At 40.8% G+C, this 22,451-nt stretch overlaps 1 long non-coding RNA gene across 2 annotated transcripts in view; it reads right to left on the reverse strand.

The window, feature by feature from the left end:
* Window positions 1-21,085, reverse strand: part of LOC308197708 — a 35,421-nt gene extending 14,336 nt beyond the window's left edge. For both annotated transcript variants that reach the window (XR_013953230.1, XR_013953231.1), the window contains exons 1-2: window positions 20,904-21,085; window positions 11,913-12,044 (exon numbers count right to left, since the gene is read on the reverse strand). This is a non-coding gene — a long non-coding RNA (uncharacterized lncRNA). The remainder of the gene's footprint in view (window positions 1-11,912; window positions 12,045-20,903) is intronic.
* Window positions 21,086-22,451: the final 1,366 nt, after the last annotated feature.

Below are 22,451 nucleotides of genomic sequence, written 5' to 3' on the forward strand. Positions count from 1 at the left end.
AGTAGGAACAAATGCTTTCAAAATGGCCATGCCATGTACCTGTCATGTGAAACATGTGAGGAAGCTTTGGGCAGGAACATGAGCTGGAGAAACAGTCCCAAAGCTTTTGAGATGCAAGGACATTTAACTGCAACCCTGTTGATAAACCTTCACTGATGATGGTACCCTGCATTGTGCCAGAGAGAAAGCATAGCCTAATTTGTTTCAAAGACAGCCCAGTGATATATTAATAAGGATAGCTTAATTAACTGGAAGGTGTGTGCAGAGATAAGTTTTTAGGTACTCGAAATATCTGTTTGGTCTGTCTGCTCAGCTCGCTATATGGCACATGCCTTTGGCACGCATTAGTCCACTGGGCTCAACAGAGGTTTGTGTCAGCTGAGCGATGGAAAGGGTCATGACTGCTCTTACCCCTCAACTGGTGTGAAGTAAATTGTAATTATGTGGTTGTGTTTGTCACATAATGCAAAAGGGTTTGGTGAAGCTGTCTCAGGCGACGTGCCCACCAAGCTGTCCCTCCTCTCCAGGTCTGCCCAGCTCATCCGGGCCCTTGGGTCACTGATGTGAAGTCATATAGTGGGGGGTTCTGCTTGATGTTAAGAACAAACAAAAATATTAAGCACCTGTTTCTGGCTGAAGGCTAAATCTTATTTTAGGTACCTAAACTAAAAATTTAAATTAGATCCATGCTAATCCAGGAGGAACCAAAACTCCGTTTTTAGCTTTCAAGTTGCTTGCACAGAGGTGCCAAGATAGATCTCATTATTGCCAGGCCTGAAAACTTGTTGGTCCTACGCCTAAGCCTGAACATCTCCCCAAAGTCAAATTTTCTTCTGCCTATGGGCCCCATTGGCCCAAAAAAGCTTATCTGCCAAAGCCAGAAGTGGTTACTGCTGTCTAATAAAAGACGTTGGGGTATCTTTGGCTGTGAGGAGCCTGCTGGCTCCTTACCTCTCTGGTTCTCCCCACAGTGAAGGACATGTTAAATTCCCGTCTTTGCCTGTGAAAAGTATAAACCTGCCTCTCTGCTAACTCCCTGGTGAGCACCCTGCCCGCCTCAACAACCCACCTTAGGCAGTTGCACCAGCTGTTACACAGTGTAGAAAAAAATCAATAAGGCAGAGAGAAGCTGTCCCAGAAGAGGGTTTCACTCTGCAATGGTTAGGGGTCTCGTGTCCCAGAGATTGCATCCCACAGGGCACCCCTCCAGACAAGCACCCTTTCTCCTTCCTCCCCAGTGGCTATACCGCAGCATGGAGTTGGGCTCGCCATCTCTGACCTGACCAGATGGGGGTCTGTTGGGCAGGCTTCTGGTTCTGTTTTCACCAGGAAGTTTTGAGCCCCAGTGCCCAGCAGCGCAGCAGAAGCCCGGGTTATCTGGGTAGTCATTAACCTTTCTGAGCAGCTCGGCTGTCCATGAGGAGGGATTATGTTGAACCTCATAGCACCAGCCAGAAGGGCAGCTCACCAGAATAGAAGTATTGTCCCTCACCACACACATCCATACCTCTTTCCATTGCCTACCCCGTGGATTTGGTGCACGAATATTGATACCAGCGCTTATCCAGGCCAGATAAGTGATTCAGGGCAGGGTTTAATCCACTGAGAAAAAATATGTCTATTATTTCTTAGTTTCAGCTCTCCTTTTGAAATAAAAAGAAATTCAATCCACCAAAATCCCAGTGGATCCACCAGCCTTCCAGTCATCTGTCTTAAGAGGGAATGAAATGAATTTAATCTCCACAGATCGTGCTGCATACCGCATTGCCAGCTGTCTTCTCGCAGGGGCTACCATTGCTCAAAGGTCATAGTATAAATCCCTTGATTAAAAAACAACAACAAACACATTTTAAATGGGTAAAACCATAAGACACTGCCATAAAGCAGATTATGTGAAGTAGATACTGTTAAAACAGTTTAAATGTCTCTTTCAGGCATCAGTTTAGTTATCTCAAAGCATATTAGAGAGAGCAGTAAAATTTAATGGCTAGCAGTAAAGTGTTTATGCGTGGCCCTGAACACAGCGTTGCCCAACAGCAGAACATGTTAACTTCACCACATGGGTCCGTCATGCCCAACAAACTGAGTTTGGGTCCCCACTGGCTTCGGGATTTGAGAGCTCGGCAGAGAGCCCAGAGAGCCCGGGGACCAGGGACACTGGTGCTGCTGCAGGGCTGTCAGGGCAGCAGCTGGGGCCTGTGTGTGCTGAGGAGCTGATTCAGTTGGGAAGTCTGTGTGCTCTGTGCGTACATGTGTATTGGGACACAGCCCCTCAGAGGTTAGCCTTGAGTTTCAATGTAAAAGAGACTGTTTTCCAGCCTGGTATTCAGGCTGGAGTTCTTCCACACTGACTTATGCAGACAGCTAGGTCCTGATCCTGGTTTTACAAGGATTACAAGGTAATTGAGAGGTCCCTTGACTCTTCCTAATGTTATGTGTTGGTGCATCCCGGGACAAGTTGGGTTTGTGCCATGTCAGAAACGTTGGTGAAAGTCCTGTGATTTTGCCTGCAGCCTTCTGATGGACCCAGCCCTGAGCATATAAACATGCCAGTGCACATGGGCATTATACAAAAGGCAAGGCTGTTATCCTCACTGCCAAAAGAGAAAAAAGGAAAGGAATAAAAATGTTGTGGGTCATGTTTGGTGTGATTATTTACAAGGACCAGAGAATAAGAAGCTGTAACATGGACGTCACTAGCCAGGAGTCCAGGCTGGGATTCAGAAATCTGGTCTCCTTTCTCTGCCCCATCAGTGACTGTGATGTGCCACACTGCAAAAGTCACTTTGCAAATCCTGTTCCCACCCCCTGCCTGTGTTTATTTAGACTGCTGAATTTCGTCTTTCCCACGAATTTGTGTAACACCTAAACATCATGATCTAGAATGGAGTGCCTAAGCATTTCCATCATAAGAAGCAACCTCGGGCTGTCTGTGTGAGAAAGCATCTGGAGTATGATTGTATGAAAGGTGTTGCATAAAGATACAGGAGATAAATTGCAATGCGAGCTCTTTCTCACAGTCATTTTCCTTTAATAAATTCATTCTGTTTCCAAAGTAAGCAGAGATGCTTCTGGCTTTTTTACACCCTGCTTGGTCTCTTAAGCATGCAAGTCTCCCGGAGCTTTGCTTCAGACACCAGGACAGCTGGTTATACCTGGCTGTATGGCTGCCTAATGCTGCTGTGTAGGTGTTTGGCCTTTTCAACGCCCAAGGGCTCATTTAACCTCAAGGGCTGTGTTCCCTGTTAGGGACAAAGACAACTCAGCAACTGCTGTGACACAGTCAGATGCCTTATTCCAAAGTCTGGCTCCTCTCTGCTCTGCTGGGAGAGGAGAGGAGAGGAGAGGAGAGGAGAGGAGAGGAGAGGAGAGGAGAGGAGAGGAGAGGAGAGGAGAGGAGAGGAGAGGAGAGGAGAGGAGAGGAGAGGAGAGGAGAGGAGAGGAGAGGAGAGGAGAGGAGAGGAGAGGAGAGGAGAGGAGAGGAGAGGAGAGGAGAGGAGAGGAGAGGAGAGGAGAGGAGAGGAGCTGGAATACTGCCATAAGTAGCAGGTACTGATGCATATTCAGGATGTCTAGAGCCAGCAGGGATGTGTGCATGAGCGCAGCTTTTCCTTTTCCTCAGAGCATACATTATAATATTCCTTAAATAAGTAAAAAACTGGTTTCAGTCAGTTCTATTTGTTTTCAGCTGGCAGGTGTGGCTAAGCAAGGAGGTGAGTAGGAAGGGGTTTGCATTCTAATTTGCAAACTAACTTTTTATGCTTCAACTTCCCTTATCGTTGCTTGTCTCCCAGGACTGTACTAGTCTCTCTAGCAGAATAAAACAGGGATGGGGTTGTGGGTTGTGTTACATATACAACATTCCCACCATATTTTTTTTTCTTTGTGCTCTTTATTACTAGTCAGTCTGCACAGCCCAGATGCCTGGGGAAGCCCTCCAACAGGGTCTAGTGAAGGACTTCAATGAGATTTGCTGTAGGTGCTTTCACATTGGTCTAGACTGGTGTGTTTGCTCTATTGAAATGTTCTGTCATTTTCCAAATACCAACAACGATGCCTGCAGCATGTTTCAACCGTGTATCAGGAATCATGCTGAGATTGTACCTTAACCTCAGAGCTCCCAGGTGCTGGGATGTGTATCCTTTCAAGGTGAATAAACCAGCCCTTGGCCTTGCTTCAGGACCCCTGCTCATGAAACTGAAGTTCTGCCACCATAGCTTATCAATATGGTGCCTCAGATTGTGCATCCACAGATTACCTTCAGTTATAGCTCAACCTGATTATACTTAAACTAATTTGACGTGCAGAGTTTTGCTCATGTACCCAGCAATGCAAGTTGCTGATTATTACACGGCTGTTAGGTTTGGCTACTTATGAGGCTGATCAACCAAGCCAACAAGTAATGAATTCTCTTTACAGCTTGCTGTCCTCATTTGCATAGGCATTTGACTAAGCAAGAGGCTCTTTTTTTTGTTCATGCTCATAGTGCAGAGCTCAGCTGTTACTCCTCGTATTGTACAGAGGAACATCTCACCTTTTTCCCATCAGTTATGCACTACTTCCCTCTCTATCATGCCATACCTGGCAATTGCAGCAAGAGTTATTTCATTCTTTTTATTTTTTTCCTCCTTCTTTTGGAGCAAATACTTAAGTGCTTTTTGGCTCAGACAGATGATCAGTCTCCTGAAGTCACTAAATCCCATGCTCAGGAAGCAATGGGAATATAAGGCTTTGAGCCCACCCATTTTGACCGTGACCTACATGAGGTGAATGTACATCTTTTTGCTGAATTATAAAGTAGCTGAGCTGTAGACAGCTTTCAGTGTTAGCAGGGCTATTCCAAGTTTTAAGTGTTTTATTTCTTTTTTTTTTGTTTGTTTTAGATAAATATGTCTTAAAAAAGAGACACTTGGAATGGGGTTTCTATTAACTGGCTGTATAGAAGGTATAGGTTCCTAAAGCGTTAGCTAAATTAGATATAGATACCTCCCCATGTATTCCAATCAGCCAGACAACCAGATCATCAGCTAGTATAAATGAGCTAAAACTTGCAAATGTCAGTAAATATTTACAGATTTGGTTTTGTCCCCCCCGCCCCCCGCCCATCTTTTGTCTTCTTCCTGATAGACACCAAAACATTTTTTTTTTTTTGACCAAGTATAGAGGGGAAAATGTGTTAGGACTTAGGAAATTACTACAAAAGGAAGAAAATGGTATTTTTACATGCAACGAAGTTGCCTCTAAGTATTTGGAAAGGGGGGGGGGGGGGGTAAAGGAAATGTAGGGAAGTGGGATAAAAAAAGAAAGAAGAAAAAAATGAAATCAAAATTAATCCTTGTTGCATAATGTACCCTGTGGGGATTTTTAAGAGCAGTGGAATTACATGTTACTTATTGGCAATCACATGTCTAACAAGGTGTTAGGTATCTACTGACATAAGCTAGCTGACGAAGCAGGGGTATTTCTCTTATCGACATTTAAATGTGGCATAAAATCCCTGTTAACAGGATTATTATCGTGCTAGAGCTGTCATTGTTTAGGCCTAGCTGTACGACTAGTGTTACATGAATAACAGAAGTGTGTGTGTCTGTGTGTGGTTTTCTTCTTCTTTCTCTTTGTTTTAAAGTTTGATCTGGGACACTTCAACCAGGTCTGTGCAGAAGACCATCCCACAGCTGTCTGGCAGATAGAAAAGTTGGGACACTCGTCTAACAACAACAGCTGGTGTACAGGCTATTACTGTCTAGACCGACAATTCCAAAACTAGTAGAAAACTTGCATATATCCTGAAAAACAATAAGATGAATTAGGAGGTAATTTTTAAAATATAAAGGTTCCTTTCTGCTTGAACCAGTCTCTGAAGCATTCAAATTCAAATTTCAAAAAAATGAAGAGCCCCCGAATCTTACATTTTAAATAAAATGAATTATGATTTTCTAACATAACAAGACTCCAGAAATAGGAGATTTAAAGAAATAAAAATGCCGTACAGTTCCTAGTAGCATAAAAATTACCCCGTCTATCCTCCCAAGAGTAACAACAACGGGAGGAGAAAAAAAGTATTGATTGTAGAGACAAATACATTAACCTACACATTATTAAGGCAATAAAGGCAATTTTCTTGCAACTGTAACAAAAGGTATAATCAGATGAGTTTTTGCAAGCCAATTTGAATTAGCTAACACCAGTTAATGTTAGTTATTTTTCTAGCTGAAATGAACTAAAAGAGGAGTGGGAAAAGGTGTTAGTTAGGTTGGCATGCAGTTTATTTTCGAGTTGTGGCTATGGCCCTGGATTATCTTCTTTCCTCAGAAATGGGAAGTGTTCGAGAAAAGGGAAAGGGGACGTGTTAGGACTGAGGAGTAGATATAGATCTCATCATGACTCTCAACATCACCCTCTCCTACTCTCTGATGTGGGAGCCTGTCTCCCTCTGATCTCACTAGAAATATTTGGGGCTTCCTTTGAACTTATAGGACAAAGGGTGGGATGACGTGCTTTAAACAGTTTGCAGCCATGAAAGAGCGTTGTCTTCCTTCCTTCTCCTCCCATTTCTTCCCCTTTCCCTGTGCTGGTTCATGTGACCCTTGCTGAAATGATTCGGTTCCCAAAGGAGGCAGAAAGCTCCTGACTTTCTGCTGCTGGTGGCTTTTCTGATCCCTTACTGAGCAGAATCAGCTCAGCAAAGGTCAGATAAGCACCATAGCCCATGCAGATAAACAGGGAAACCATACAGCACTGTCTTTTTTGGTGTCACCAAGATTATTTCTGTTTGTCTCACCTTACTGCACCTTAAAGAACAAGAAATAAGGTTCCAAGGACAAATGTGGGAAGACTGAGGGAATAGGTTGTGGGTGGATGCAGTTGGAGCTGTGTCTGAAGGTGACAGACTTCAGTGAGAAGAGCTGTCACACCTTAAACATTTGTCTAGAAGTTTCATGCTCTGTGTTAGCTCTTGAGAGGGCTGTGATCATTCTCGTGTATTGCCACATGGCATAAATATTGCATGGCTGCATTATAAAATTATGAAATTATAACCATTATAAGATTATGCTAGAAAGGAAACCTGATTAGATATCAAGATGGCTTAAAATTAAGAAGAAATGTTCTACCAATGAATATTGCTATGAAAAGAAAAGAACTATGGAGATGAACCCCCCCCTTTTTCTTTTTTTTTTTTTTCTTACAGACATCCAGAAGAAGTTTTATTCCTGATGTCTGATTTCTTTGATCTCTTTATTGAATCAGGTGATGTGATGAGAAGGTGGGAAGGTGGATGTCCACTATGAGTTTGAATGACAGTCTAACCCTCCTACAGAGGGTTCTGTCCATAGCAGAGTAATGACTTCTGAAACTAAATCAGCTCTTGAACAACAGGTTCTTGCTAGAGTTCATGATTCCAGTGCTGCTATCCTTATTTACACAGCAGCTCCCATTCTGTTCACGATTGATCTACTCTCCCTGTTGTCACCAGCACACTTATTCATGCCATTTTGTAAGTAAGAATACAGTCAGGCTTCTTGAGAGAAAAATCTCTGTTTTCTGGAGCCACGTATTCCCCAACTACTTATTATTTCCAATATTTTCTATTTCTCCTGGCATGAACGTACATTTCTCACTTTAAATTAACAGAAAGCTGATTGGATGAAGCCATTCTGCCTCTTGTATTATATTTGTTTCCTCTAGAACACACTCACTGCACTCATTACTGTAATGATTTAACGGCTCTTAAATCTCTTTGGTCCTCATCAGTGAGCTTTCAGTTTTTCTGATGAAGTGTTTTACTCAATTGTATGGGAGGAAGGAGTGGAAGACTCCCTTTGGAGTCTCTTTCCTATGGAGAAAGGACACCCTACTTTAAACCTTTATCCAGGAAAATATCTTTTACACAGGGAACAATAATCTGGGCTTTTCTACCTTTTCAGGTTACAGAGCCAATTGTTAAATCTTTTTCTGTACTTGAAAAAAAAAATCAAAAACCTTTTAAATTGTATTTTATGTTTAAAATCTTATTTCTACTTTATACTTAAAATCGTACTTCCACAGGGAATGATATTTAAGCAAAGTGAACAGTCTTCAAGGAACTAATGAAAACTGAATGTATGAATGGGGAACATATGGGATGGCAGAGACTTAATCTCATTTCAAAGACAGAAGTTAATACGAGAGTACTCTCTCTCTCTATCATTCTCTTGGCATCTCTCACATTTATATTTTGCTTCCTTGCCTGGTAAGATTTTTATGTTTTGAGAAATTAGAAATACTTTTTGGGGAATAAACATTTTCTTGCCCCTATGTACATCTTTGGCTATTTGCTCATACCTCACAAGATGTGACCTCCCCCTCATGCCCTCTCTCCATGGCTGCACATATGCTTTAGGCTGTATTGAGCATGATACAGAAGGAAATGCAGAGCATCCTTGGAGGAACATGGCTTTTGTGGGACCACAGTTCAAAGCTCTCTTCACAATTTACTACGTAATGCTGATAAAAGTGGTGTCTTCTGCCAGCTCTTCTAGAAACCTCCAACAATTACTCCAGGATCTTGGAGCTTCAGGATATTCAAGGGACAGCCTAACAAAGCTTTCCATCTCATTCAGGTATCGCAACATCTTACAAGGGAGAGTGTCTCCTGCTGAAATATCTCATTTCCTAATGACCACAAGTAGTTTTTAGAGGTACTGAAGGAGGTACTGCAGTGCTAAGAATGATATTCAGAGAGACAGCTGGATGTGTTAAGTAAAGCTGAGATCAAGACATACAACAGGAATTCAGCAATGGGCAAAGAAAACCTGTATTACCCAAGATTTATACCATTCTGCAGCTCCTGTATTGCTGGTTTTACTAAGAAAAAAAAGTGCTGGGTAAGATATACCAGCTATGTGATCACACCTGGCAATTCTAAGGATGCTGAAGAGGCTGCTGCATGCAGAAAGTTATAGACCTTCCCTTAGCAGCTCTAAGGATGGGAGAATGTTGTAAAATAGCTTTAAGAACTTGCAGTTCCAACACAATCTGCAGGTCTCACAGCTGTTGGTGAAAATAGATTGGAGTTGGAGCAGGAGCTCTCCCCTCTAGGGGATAATGGAGATGTGTGAAGACTTCTGTACCCTGAACTTAAATCAGTTCTCCTAGTGGAGAGAAACTAACTTGTTTAGTATGCAAGTCACTTAATTTATTAATAACATCTGTTTTAGGATGTATCACTTAGGTTAGATAACCAATGACTCACATGAAAACATCTTCCTGACTTCAGAGGCATAATGGGAATGTATATACTATTGCAGAGGCAGGTGGTTACCCTGATGATGGGAGATCCAGACCTCACAACCCCTGTGTTTACAACAACAGAAATAAATCCTCCTTGCTAATAATATACACCCATAGAAAATCCCAAAGCAGCTCAGGAATGCCAAGGAATACCTACTAAAAGCCAGCAACAACTATGCATTAACAATTATCTGTGGTTTTACTGCATTCATCAGTATAAGTGAGCTCTTTGCAGAATCTATCACAACTATAACCTGCAGCACTGTCATTACATTATAGAGCTTTTAGGAGGGGAAGTAAATAGTAACTTCTCTACTTCATTCTGCCTCATAAATTTATACATAAACAACCTTTCCAGAAACTCCTTTTTTTGACTCAGAAACATGGAGAATGTTTTGTACAAGTGCTATTCAGTGTGAAAATAAGGAGAAGGAGGGAGAAATAGAGAAGCTAAGATCAGTGGCTAATTCTGGATGAACAACTTGAGAGCAACAACATAACCACTTTCAGGAAGATAATAGTGTATCTTCGAAGTAGACTCCTGAATCTGAGCTAATCACTCAGAGCTCTCTTGCAGGGTGAAGGGAGAGGAACTGCGTACAATTTATTTCAGCATAGAATAGAAATTTAGAGGAAGTTAAATGGATTGAGTCCTAGATGTGTGTTTCTTTCTTTCCACTTACTGTGAAAGATGTGGATAGTATTTAGTGAAGGTGGAGATGTTCACACTGCACACAACTACAGTTCGGTGAGATGAACTCCTGGGTTTGATTTTGTGAGGCATCAGAGTTTATGTAGCTCACTGATAGCAGCTATAGAGTCTATGTGCCTCTGAGAAATCAAGATAGAAAAAGTGGGTTGAGGCCAAAGATGGAGGCAGTGTGGATATTCATCTTTGTATTACGTGGTGTGAATGGTGTTCAGGGGGATCAAAGATCCCTTCCACAGCAACTCATTGCAGTCCTACAAGACAGCTGGGTCAGTCTCAATTACTTCATATCAGATTCAGTTGCTTAATTGGAGTCTGTGCTGGAGAAACTTTGTGAACTTGCAACAAAAATAGCCCAATTAAATACATTTTGCTTCTGAAAATGGACCTGGTATGTGAACGAGGCTCTCCTTTCTCAGCAAAGCTTAACAATAACTAAATGAAGCTAATATTTTCCAACTCAACAATTCTCTAATGCACAGTAGTTATGTAGGGAATAAAAAAGGGTTTATTAGCTGACACAGAAATGACTGGTGCCCAAGGAACAGCCCACTTTTAGCAAGAGGAGGAAATGTAAATTGTTCAACTGCAAAAAGAAAAGGTAATTGAGGAGCCAGATACATTCAAATATCTGCTCATGGGAGTGGGAACTTCTTACCAAAATTGTTCAGTGACCAAAATCGTAATGCATTGATAACTACAGATGTTATTCTATATTTGAAAAGATGTTTCTCTCTCCAATCTTTAATCAAAAGCAGATTTCTTTGGGCTGAATTTAAACTTTGTTACCTTGGAAGGTGGAGAACTATCACATTTGCATACTTCTTTGACCTTCTCAGATGAGGGACCAAACACAAAGTAGGGTTTAGACTTGTAAATTAGATTCAAGAATGAGAAAATAAACTGGGTGAAAAGAAGTTCTAACGTGCTGGGTGAAAAAAATGAATGGAATAAAGCAAATGTTCTGCAATCTCATTCATTGTATGAAAAGCCACAAGAGTGGACACTGGTGCAATATCGGTGGTATTAAATTAGCATATTCCTTAGTTGGAACTGAAGCCAGACAGCATCAAACAGCATTTCTAACAATATTACTAAGCTCTCTTACCCTGAAGAAATAGAGGGGCTGTATCTAAAATGCTTAATGCAGTTGGCTCTCATCTAGTCCCCAGAAACAAAACTGTTTTGGAAAGTCCTAGATTGGCTGTGCCAAGACCAGGCCTGGTAATATTCCTTAGCCTTGTTTAATCTCTAGATATGACCAAGTCCTGGTGTATCAGGGGAGATTACCCAAAACCTATACTAGAACTGTTACAGTTCCTTCTGGCTCATTTAATTTGCATTAACAAAAGGTTCACAATAGAGAAATCAGAGACATGGTTTTGTTTGCTTGACTGAGGGGAAAGATGATGGCAGTGTGGTAAAAGACAAAGCCAAGCAAAGCCAATCATTGAGAACTTCAATCTTTCCAGGACTGAAGCTTCAGTTAAAAGCAGAAAGATTTCAAAGAAAAACCACCACACATCTCTAAAACAGCCAAATCTTGTCTATCTTCTTCTGAAACTACTCACTCTAATCTTTGCCTGGAAAAAATTTAATGGGCCCAAGGAGCATTTCATGCAAACTGCAACTGTGTTGGGTAATGTATAACAGTGACAGCATTATGTGCTCTGGGTTCCTTGATAAACATTTCCTGCTTTTTCTTGTTCCAAATCTTTTACTTTAATGGGTCCAATCCTATTCAACAAATCATTTACTTATAAAGTACCTCCGAGGAGCATATACGAGCTAATTTCAGCCTTTGTATATAGAGATTTATATTTGTACTCCTTGTCATTGCCTGTCTGATGTCCCTTATAATCCTACTCAGTCACTCTACTTCCAGAGGTGAAAACAACCCCCTGTGGGCAGAGCACAGTGATCCCGGACTTACCTGATATTTGTGGAGTCACCATGCCTGCTGACAATAACCCGAGGTGAGAATGCTTATTTCAATTTTCCACCATTCACTTTCATTGGTGAGCTGGATGACAGAAAATGTTTTCTAGTTCCTGTCTGTAACTGTCTGAAACAAGACAGAAATGACACAGATTTGGACATTAGCACTTCCTGACAATGAATAAGAAACAGTGAACAGTTAGGCACACATATGGACAGCTTCAGAGCTACTTCTTGCATTTATTTTTTTTTTCTTTTTGTGTGGTTTTTTTTTTTTCTGTCTTCTGATTTTAAAATGTAGATGTCACTTTTGCTTTTCCAAATATGTTGTTTATCTTTACATTTCTAGGTGTGGAAGTTGCATATGCATTGCCATAATGTACTACAAAAAATCCTAAATAAATGAGTATGTTTATGGGAGTAGTCAGTGTTTGGTAACTGTGAATTATACAGGCTAGAGCTTCATAGTCTGAAGGAGGAAAATAAAAGAGAGGTTAGATTCACCCAGTTACATTGTTCCTCTTATTGGAAGCAGAATTAGTCATCAGCTAATGAGAGCTGGCTCCAGGATCTCAAACACTGTACAGTGATCCATTCAAGGAATGCTTTAGTGCTATGTGCTGAATAAGACTGCGCTCAGGAAGGTTTTTGGTGAAAAGGAGAAAGATGGAAAATGATCATGCAAGCTGCAGTGATCACAAATGAATCTATACACAAGTTTTTCTTACCTGTTTGTGCTGCCTTCATGTTCCATATCTAAGGAAGTTACCTTTCCCAATTGTTTTTTTATCCTCAGCTGAGGATATGGTATGAGTCCAGCTGAGGATAAAAACCTAACATACCAGCTCATGGAAGAGCATTTTATTACCTCACATTATTCATCTAAATGGACAAGACACAAAAAAATGCTCTCAGAGAAAACAGAAAGAAAGAGGTGTAAATTGTTGAAGAGTGCACAAACCTCCTCCCAAATTAATGTTTTACCTACTGAGACATATCAGTTCCTAAAAGTATGCATAAGGTCATCACACACAAAAAAACCCTCATTCCTGTCCAAAAGACAATAATTGTTCTTCTTTCACCTCCTCTACCCACATTTTTCCTCTTCTGTCCCCATTTCATCTGATAGTTTAATGGCATATTTTACCTCATACTGATTCTCAGCTCTCTGTTTTATTTCTCCCTGGCCTAGTAACAGCATTGCAAAGCACACATTTCAGTTTCACCCTGTGGAGAAGCAATGCTGATTTGCTTTCCTTCCAGATGTGAAGCAACCCGTTTATGTTTAATATTCGCTCTTCAGTCACACAGCGACCTGCATTTAACTACATTTTTATGCATTATAAATGCACATACATTTGAAAGAATAAAATTCCCTCTACCCAACATCACTCTAAATGGAGCTGAGGTGAGCTCGCCTTTCCTTCAGGCAGCTTGACATTTGAAGATCATTTTTAACCATTTCAGTTTCAAAATCTACTTTTTCACTTCCTAGCTCCTTGTGGTTGTAGGTTTCCAAACACTTCCCAAAATAAGCATTGACTAGCCCTCAGACAGTGTGCTGAGGTATATAACTTATCAGAGGAGGAGAACAGGCAAATTTACCAAAAACCTGAGAAAGATTTGATGTCAGCTCCCTCAGATGCCTGATACCCGAGTCTCTGATCTGATCTGTGTGGTACAAGATCCTCAGAAGCAGCTGGTTCCAAGTAAAGGCTGAAAAATGTGCTTTCCTACTTGGACAATAACTACTCAATCTGCTACACAGACAACTGCATCTCTCATCTCCTGGAGCACCATCATCACAGGCTGTGGTTTGTCTCTAAGCCTCCTGATATCAACAGCAAGTGTGGATGACTGAGTTTCCCAGGCAGACTGGAGGGTGGTAGCAAGCCCAAGGATATTTCACAAACCCACTGGAAGACTCAGGATTCACTCACAGGGCTGTGGAAGGAACACCCATAACCCTGTAGAGATTTGTCACCTGGTCCTTGACACAGCTCTCTGTTATTTTTACGTCAAGGGAAACTCTCATTTTTACAACTAGCTGGCACTTACCCATGCTCATCCTCTGAGCTGTAGTAGCCTAAACTACTACACAGCCTACTTCACAGCATACTTCATAACCTAAGCTGGATGTGAGTGTCAAGTGTCTAGGCTCCAAGGTTCTGAAGTGCCAGAAGAGCAGGAGATTTTGACCTGTTTTGGGCAAGACATCCACTTTGGTATGAGTCCAAGTCCTCTGCAGCTCTGGTAAACCAAAGCGTATAGCACAATGCTCCTTTTGTCTCCACGTGGCAGAGACAGGGATTGTTTATCAAGATTCATACTGCTACAGAACCCTTGCTGAATAAAAAGGTCATTTTTTTTTCCTAAAGCAAGGGAAATTTTATTAGTCTTCTTAATCTGTGTATTTACAGACAACTTGTTTCTGAATAGACTTTGAAATCCTCATTTACAAGTCACAATACATGGTGAATAATGACAATTACTGACCACTTAATGAGACAATGTCGCTTTGGATTAAAAAACAAACAAACAAAAAAAAACACACCGCATGCAAAACCGGTGCCTTCAAGGGGCATGGACTAAATATTCTTCAGCACCAGTTGGAGAAGCTACTTAAATGCATGTGATGTGAAACGCAGTATTTCATGAACAGATATTTTTTAGATCTCAAACCCTAATGAAAGTTTATGTTTAATCAGAAATCAGAGTAGACTCATTACAGATCAGATGGTAAAGTGGCATTGAATACTCTTCTTTTTCAGTCTGTTTAAAACAAGTGCCTGACCATGACAGTTTTGGCTTTGATTTTTTAAAACAAAGAGAAACTGCTAACAATAGATACTGCCATAAACTAGCAAGCAAAGGTTGATTAGGAATCAGTGACATGGATTTCAGGAAAAAAAAAGTACGACCCTTCCTGCAACAGTGAAGGGAATCACTGAACAAGGTGACTAAGGATTTGGTAGATTTACCAGCACATGAAGCCTTGAAATTCATTTGTTTTCAACTATTGCAGTTTGTACAATTTAGCACATGGCCACATCAATACTTCTCCCCAGCACAACGGAGTGGGAGAGACTGCACAGCCAGGGATAAGACTATCCATTCTGGCAGTGTGCTCATGTTAGATGAAAGCTTCTTGCACCCTGAGGAAGCACAGGGTATTTTGCAGTATAAATAGGATTACTGCTCTTGAAGATCTTATTCTTTGTATTTGGAATTTATCCCACACAACTCTGGATGCCTACATCTGAGGTAGTTCCCTTAGGCTTCCATGCTAATTACTGAAGGAAAAATAGTTGGTAATGCTTGGATTAATCACATCTTAGAAGTGCCTGTTTCTCTCCTTTGACTGCCAAGGATGTTGAGGGGGGCTCAGTGAGAGGTGTCTACCTTATGAACCTCACCCCTCATTTCTGTCATGAACTGAAAGCAGAGACACTGATGTGACGTTAAAGAAATCCCATGCTAATTGATACTTCCTAGGGTCCCTGAGGGGATAACTACCCAGTTCCTACAAGGCACTTAACAAGGTCATTTCCTGCAAAACTTCTGCCAAATTCTGTGGTACTGCATAATCAAGGAAGTGAGACAAATCACTATCTTCTGTTAATCCCAGTTCGGCCAGATCTTCAAGCTGGAGGCAACAATTCAATGCTTTTGTGTAGATACGCAGAGGTACCCTTATGGACCTGACTTAATCTTGTCCACCTTGCTCCTGGGCAGCTGTTTCAACCTGGAGTAGAACCCCTCTGGTCTTGATCCACTAACTAGAAAGAAAGCCTTGCTATAGGAAGGAAATCTGGATTGGATCCAACAAATAGGATTAATCCAAATTTCTTCAGATGCCAGAAGGTGCTTCTCAGGGGGTAGATATTACAGACGTAAGAGTGTTAGGGACAAAAACATCTAGTGAGAGCATAGGATATAGGGCTTGCCAGAAGACAGACCACAGAACTTAAAAAGGACAGACAGAGTTTAAAAGGGAAAAGCAATGTCTCTCCTGAACACAATGAAGAGAGGTGGAAAAAATGAGAAAGTAAAAGGCAGTTATTTCACTTTTAATCTTGCTAAATGGAATTTCAGTATGATATGAATGATAGCAACATGAACAGAGATTGTTACTTTAATAGGATTATTGTCAGAAGCTGGCTGTGTTTGTACTACAGCAATGAATTTCCTGCAGTGTGGATATATTTCCATGTTTGATAAGTTACAAAGACTGCTAAATGTATCTCACTCTAGTTATTAAATTTGCAGCAGTCTCTATTTTTCTCTTATTTGAAAGATTATATCTGTGAAAATCTCACACACAAGGCTGAGATCCCTAGTATAAGTTCTCAAGACAGTTTGTAAAAGCTCTGTCACATGGTGTTGATGTACTAACATCAATTGTGTTCTTGTAAGTACCTGTCTTGAGGAAACTTTCTGACTTCTCTGGTTTGAAACAGAGACAGTGGTTGTATCTCTACTTGTAAGTCTTCACATCTCTGAATTCACTCAAAAACTGTTCATTTAGATGCAGATACAGACTTTGAGCTAGGCTGGAGAAAATCTGCAGCAAGATCTCTGAACCTGCCTTACAACTTAGTACAGACCCAAACATGCCCTTTAATATTGAGCAGCCAGCCAGCTTGGTGGCTGTGGCTGTCTTTTAACAAGAAGTCTGCAATGGTTTGCAACAATTTTCTTGGGGGCAAGCAGTAGGCAGGAAGGTCAGATGGACTTTTTCCTTGATGTCACCTGTCACAAGTGACTGTAGGAGTCTCGAGGAGCTGAGCCTGTAGGTATACAGTGCAAGTACACATATCTCTAGACTACTCAGGCTTTCACAGACACCTTGGCTTTGATATTATTTCTAGTGCTAGATTTCATTTCCCTGAACTGGCAGGCTGCCAATTAATTCTTTGTAGCCTATATTTAAGCAACAATGATTTATAGTTAAGATGTCCCAGCTAATCATAATGTAATTAATAGTCTGTAATGCTTTTATGTGTTGGAAAAGGAAGCATTTCATACCTAGGAGTTTTGGCTGCATTGCAATGATGGATTGCAGGACAACACTAGAAAAAAAAAAAAGGAAAAAAAAAAACAACAACAAAAAACTACTGCCTTATTGTTTCGGAAACAATTTCAAAGGGCTTGAATATAAATTTGACATTTTGATACACTGCTGGTTATTGCAGCATATTCAGCTTTTAGGGTAAGTAAACAAACCAGTTGAATTTTCTTTGCCACCACACTGTGAGATTTCTCACTAAGAATGCATTAGACGGTATCAAACATATTAATTCAGCATTTGTGTATGTGTACCAGAACATGGAATTAAAACAACAACAACAAAAATCTCCCTGTGCTGGAAATCAAGACCACTACCAGTTCCTACCTATTTCATGGGCTCTCCTTGTTACCTGGAGAAGCCCCCATGGCTCCAATGCCACTCTTCACCCAAATTGGCTTTAAACCACTCCTGAACAGCCAGGATTTCTTCTTGTCAAGAGCAGATCTGGTTTGGAAAGAGCAAGGAAAGGTGGCTTAAGTCAGCTGCAAAACCCCTGTGAGAGGCAAATCAAATTCAGAGAGCCTCTGGGAGCAGGATGCTTTGTGGCCAGCTATCTGTGGCAGAGCTCAGCCCAGGAGACCCTTTTACAGGAACTACACATCTGCAAGACCATCCTTTAGAGGCTCAGTCATGCTTCTGCTGAAGCCTGCAGCAATATTATTCTCTAAGCAATGCCGATTGTTGCTCTTTTAATTGTTCACAATTCTCATGTCAAAACACCTATAAGCACTAAGACCACCTGTAATATCACTGTTATGCTTTCTAGACAGAAGGCTCTGGAGAGGCTTTAGTGAAAGGCTTTCTAGGTACTCACTAGCCCAAGTGAACTGATCCTGCTGACTAAGGGACAGAGATTCGAGACATCCTGGGGAAGTTAATATCCTTTACTTCACATGGTATCGCATGAAGCCTGGCCAGGTTCAGGGCTGGATATTTCAGCAGAAATTGGGAATTGGCTCCAGACAGTGCTGTAGGCTCTGGCCAGGGAAGTAAGAGGCACTGCTTGAAAACTGAGTTCTGGGTCAGCTTTGTTTGTAGAGATTAACATAACTGTCAGGATTACCTTTCCATGTTGTCTGATGGTTGTTTTTTGGATTTGGCAATTGTTGAAACATCCCTGCTGGTTATACCAGAAAGCTATCAGCTAAAATTTCATTACCTCATTAAATAATGATAAAATGATTAAAGACTGAACTCTTTAAACCAGTTTCATTTTATTTATTTATTTTAGAGATGCTAGTTGAAAACAAGCAGGTGTTTTTTTGCATCTGTATCTGCTAAGAGAAAAATAACTGTCTGGATAAATTTTATTTTTGTTTCAAATCAAGTATTCCCGTAATAAGTTATATGTATTAAGAAAGGGGGGGGGTATGTGCATTTATTTTAAAAACATTTCAGAGCAAAATACAGAAGTCTTTTATGATGTCAAACCAAGACAGCTGAAGAAATTCAAGCAGTATTTCCATCACAAGTCTCCAGACCAATACTGATACCTAAATGCCCATAAGGAACACTACAAATAGGTTTCACTTCAAAGCATGCAGAATGTATTGGCACAATGAAACTTGTTAAGTAATGTCAACTACAGGTGCAGTCTTCTTCCTTTGCATAAAAGTAGCTGATTATTTCTTTCAGGTTCTAAAGTGAACAACCACTTTTACATCTGACACATCTGGAGAGTATCCAGTACATAGGCACTCTGAAAAGTCCTTCAATATTATTCAAAATGCATTTGGAATAAATGAAATTCAGTCCATCAGTCTCTCGGAAGCTTGATTTGCCATCTGGACCGTTAGCAATTTCATTTGGAGTTGTGTTGTTTCAGATGAGTCACATGGGGGTAGCTGTAGTTGGGACTTATTTGGTCATTACAAATGAGAGAGGTCACATCCCTGAGCCTTTGACTCTCTGGCCCGAAATAGGAAGGAAAAATATAGTTTGTGTTGTTCAAAGAACCAGTGAGAAAGGATTTGCTCTAAAACCTTTTTTTTTTTTTTCTTTTGGGGGGGGGTGTTTCTTTCTTCTTAACTCGTCTGATCTTGCTGGAGGCCTCATCACTACTTACAAAAAAAATGATAGTTATATTGGCTGCAAAGGATGAAATTTCAATGAACCTGTCTTTATTCCATGCAAGTGAGTCATGGGGCAAGGACATTCCTTGCACAGTGGTGGATGCTACTCATAAAGTAGCCAGGAACAGGACATACAACCATGGCATGGGGTGAGAGTTTGGGTCACTATCAATCAAGAATTGTTTCTTATTCACACTGCTGAACGGGGATTTCACACAGGCCTGGGACTCTGATCCAGAGTTCACAGACCTGACCCAGGTTTAAATGCTAATTTAAATGTTTAGTCCATGGATAAATGATCTCAGTGAAGAGCTCCCAGATAGAAAAGGTGATCACACTACTGTCTTGCTTACAAGTAACATGAAATTTGAGCATTTTATCCACAACCACCTTATGGAACAATTAAGCTTAAGTGGACTTTTGATTAAAAATAACAGTTGGAAATATTTACAAATGCAAAGGGAACAGTTTATATTCTTTACACTGTAGGTGGCAGAATTACAGACAATCTCATGATTCCAGCATGGAGAAATTTAATGAAACTCAATATAATTAATTGCTACAGACCCAAATTGGTAGTCTCAGTACCAGGATTTTAGGCTTCTCTTTTTTTCTTGGGTTAAATTCAGGAGATCACTTTCTCCAGGGAGACTTTGTGAATCTATACTTTCCAATTCAGCTTTGTTTAGGAATAAGCCTTGGGAGGGAAAGAAGGCAACAGTTTCTGGTGATTCACATAAACAAAAGAATTAGATTCATTGCCACCAATTTTCATCAGTTAGGGCAGCCATACAACCTGTGCTTATGACTGCAGTCAGTCGATCCTCTCTCAGGTGTCAGTACAAGTCCTAGCTGCTTGCTTCAAAAATAAGCTAACCTCACTTGCTTAAAGCAGAAAAACTCTCTCTATTTTTTAGAGGAGCAAAATATGAAAACAAGGTTAGGGTGGGCTCTTGATGCTCACATGCCAACAGCAAAGAGCTAACATTTACTACTTTAAAAATGACCTATCTTTAATGAAAACAGCAATGAAGCAAACTGAACACAAAATAAGTTTCATTTTGCTTTGAGACATAACTTAAATATTGGATCCTGTTTCTATCTCATCGTGCCTCTTAGCACTAAGTTGCTTCCCAGCTAGTGGATTGGAGGAAGCCATCAATACGGTAACTGCTAAAAGGGACAGTGCTCCTCTTTTATGATTACATGACTCATCTGGATGGTTGAACCCCACAGGTCTGTTACAGGAGTCATCACCAGCCTGGGATAATACATGGCAGAGAGTGATTTCACTTCATTTAAGCTCTGTCACTGAAATCAGCAGTTGTCTGGGAGGTGTCCACCCACTGATGAAATTCTTCCCTTTTTTTGATATCTTGCAGGTAACTGTACTAGACCTCAAAACAAGGTAGCCTAGTATTTAAGCAGTATGAAATAATAGCAAAGATATATTTTTTTTCAAGTGAAAAGCGTGGATGTACTTGAGTTCTTCAATTTGCTTTTGAAGTTACACAAGATCTCAATTCATCAAGAAGCATGGTTATGAATATACACTGCTCATAAATTGATTCCAGCAAATAACCCTTATGAAATCAGCAATAAAACTCCACAGAAATGGGGTTACATAGACAAGTAAAGTTTCAAGGTTAGAAATTTTAAAAGTATAATTCATCATGGCCTAAAGTTTCATTGGTGATGTTCCCCTCCTTCCCCGGTATTAGGTGACCAGTTTGAAACTCCACAAAGAAATAGAGTCAGGGACTGAAAATTCCTGATGGCCAAGGCTCTTAGTGAAATTTGATATTTGATGTCAAAATCATGTGCAAAATATGAGATTTTATACCTATCTGAATAACAGGTTGATTTCATAATTGAGTTACCAGTGTCTGTCCTGTAGATATTCTTCTTATTGACTCAACAAAAAGGGCACCCTGTAAACATACATAAAAATATTGCTTAGAAGGTTAAATCTGATCAAGTGTAAAAGCCAAATACTCCTCTTGTCTCCCCTCCCCAACTTTTATGCACACTATTTTCCTCTTTCCCAGTATCTCTAAATGCTGATTTCTTAAAACATTAATACATGAGCTTATATAGTGATTAGTTGTTGAGATAATAGGGACATTTTGACTTTGGGATTAAGAGGCTGAAATAATTTCCTGCCTGAAGAGAAATATCTTTGCTTCTTCTAGCTACTGCCTCGGCATCATGAGCAGGACCTGTGGCATCATGAGCAGCTTTCTAGGGGAGAAGGGGTCAGCAGTCAGCTCTTTGTGCCAAGAGTTCAGCCCTTTTTCATGGTGAAGTGGTGTCTTAGCACAAGCTGGGGAAATTATTCAGCTTGGAACATGCTGTAGGGTTTCATCTGGAGATTTTTCTTACTTGCCCATGTTCCAGTGTTCCTGCGTCAGGTGAAGAGCACTCACATAGCCCCTGCACTGTTTGCCATGTGTTAATGAGCTTGCAGGGATGTATGACCAACTCTGTTCAAAGGGACGTACTCTCCAGTGTGACAAGGGAATTTCTAGCCCAGCCTTAGAAAAAAAGTCACAGTCAGAAGAAAAATAAGTGCAGAAACTCTCCCTGATCCCTCATCCTCCAGCTTCCAGACCTGACTCTTAGACCACCCCCCCCATTTGCCCAGGGACCCCTGTCAGTCTCTTGCCCCCACAAACAAGGGCAAGGAATGGCAGCCTCGTTCCATACCACCATCACATCCCTGCCCTGTATTTAATACATTTTTTTTCCTAGCCAAATCAGAAAAATCAGAAGAAAATTCAGTGTAAGAAAAAATATTTCAAAGGGAGATGCAGAGTTGTTCCCTTTTGCACCTGTAAGTGTAAGGGTATAGTTATTGTGTTTGGGGGAGCACATGTAGCATCACAAGACAGAGAAGAGATATAGCACATAACACTGACCATTATCAAATCTGAGGTATAAGAAGGCAGCTATCTTTGCTTTACTTCACCCAGGACAACCAGGACACCAGTGTCCTGATTCCCAGCTAGGGTTTGATGAAGGATGCCTTGTCCTGTTGCAAACCTGATGTCCTCCACAGAGGGCAGATGAACTCACTCATTTCAGAGATGGATCTTCTGCATCACAGGCTATCAGCAGAACCGTTTGGAAGAAAACAGATCTTTTTAATGCTCGTGCTCAGGAGATAAAGGACTGTAAACTGGAACATTAGACAAGAACTTAAATCCCACGAAAGAAATGAATTTAAGAAATGTGTTTAAGGGATTCAGTTGAACTGCACCTGGGAAACACATTTCCCAGCTCTTGAGCTGCTTGGACCTGGTCCAGGACAACCTTCATGTTCAAAAGTATAACAGACACTTCAGTCATTCAGAAAATGCCTATCTATCAAATGAGCACAGCATGAAGCCTC

The sequence above is a fragment of the Anser brachyrhynchus genome, assembly GCF_964034855.1.
Source record: "Anser brachyrhynchus genome assembly, chromosome: 6".
In the NCBI taxonomy this organism is placed as follows: domain Eukaryota; kingdom Metazoa; phylum Chordata; class Aves; order Anseriformes; family Anatidae; genus Anser; species Anser brachyrhynchus.